General features: G+C 42.7%; 1 non-coding gene across 1 annotated transcript; it reads left to right on the top strand.

The window, feature by feature from the left end:
• Positions 1–239: 239 nt before the first annotated feature.
• trnal-uag (transfer RNA leucine (anticodon UAG)) lies at positions 240–321 on the top strand. Its single transcript has one exon. It is a non-coding gene; the product is annotated as a tRNA-Leu (tRNA).
• The last annotated feature ends 917 nt before the right edge of the window (positions 322–1238 follow it).

Raw genomic sequence — 1238 nt, forward strand, 5'->3', positions numbered from 1 at the left:
AAGAATGTTGCTGATAGTGGGGAGTCGATAACTAGGGGTCATTGTGTGAGGATAAGGGGTAAACCTTTTAGGACTGAAATGAGGAGAAATCACTATGATCAGCCATGATAATAATGAATAGCAGAGCAAGCTCGAAGGGCCGAATAACTTGGTCCTGCTTCTATTTTCTATGTATGTTTCTATGTATGGTCCTATGTTTATGTTATATTTCAGTGACAATATCAGTTAGTGCTTTCTGTGGTAGTATGGCCGAGTGGTCTAAGGTGCTGGATTTAGATTCCAGTCTTTACAGAGGTGAGGGTTCAAATCCCACTACTGCCATTGTTTATGCCAATGTCACGGATATAATCAGCCGAATATGGACTATCTCTGATTTAATAAAAACAATCTGTGCATAGAGCCAGTCCTCATGGCTGACAATAAATGTTATGGAGTCCAAATGCATTGGAATTTTCTGCTTCTCATTAGTTCTGGTTTTAATTATGTGTCTACAGAGTGAATCACCCATTAGATTGGATCAAATCCATCCATACACCCGAGAGATTTTCACAGTAACTTAATTGCAGTGTAATGTAAGTCTACTTGTGACACTAATAAAGATTATTATTATTATTTCCATTCATTCACAGAAACATTCACAGATATGTTCATAAACATTCAGGGAAGCAGTGGCGTGGTAATACTGTCTCTCGATTAGTAATCCCAAGACCCAGCGTCATGTCTTGGAGGCCAGGATTCGAATTCCGCCTCGGCAGATGGGGAAATCTGAGTTCAATTTTTAAAAGAATCTCATAACAACCCTTCATGAAGTAAATCAGTCTTCACATGGGCAATAATGCTGGCCCACCACACTCCTCACTTTCTTTATTTTGGAATCCCTGCAGTACAGAAGGAATTGAGTCTGCACCAACCCTCCAGAATTTATCCCTATCTAGGGTCACAACCCCTCCCCATCCTCATAACACCAGCCAACCTTTGGACACAAAGTGGCCAATCCATCCAACCTGCACATCTATGAACTGTGGGAGGAAGCCGGAGCACCCGGAGGAAACCCATAGGAAGAACGTCCTAACTCCACACTGTCACTCCTGGTTGGAATTGAACCCAGGATCCCTGGCGCTGTGAAGCAACAGTGCTAATCACTTTGCTACCATGGCAGACAATAAGAACATAACATAAGAACTAGGAACAGGAGTAGGCCATCTGGCCCCTCGAGCCTGCTCCGCCATTCAATGAGA

This window comes from Scyliorhinus torazame, chromosome 5, assembly GCF_047496885.1.
Source record: "Scyliorhinus torazame isolate Kashiwa2021f chromosome 5, sScyTor2.1, whole genome shotgun sequence".
Lineage (NCBI taxonomy): Eukaryota > Metazoa > Chordata > Chondrichthyes > Carcharhiniformes > Scyliorhinidae > Scyliorhinus > Scyliorhinus torazame.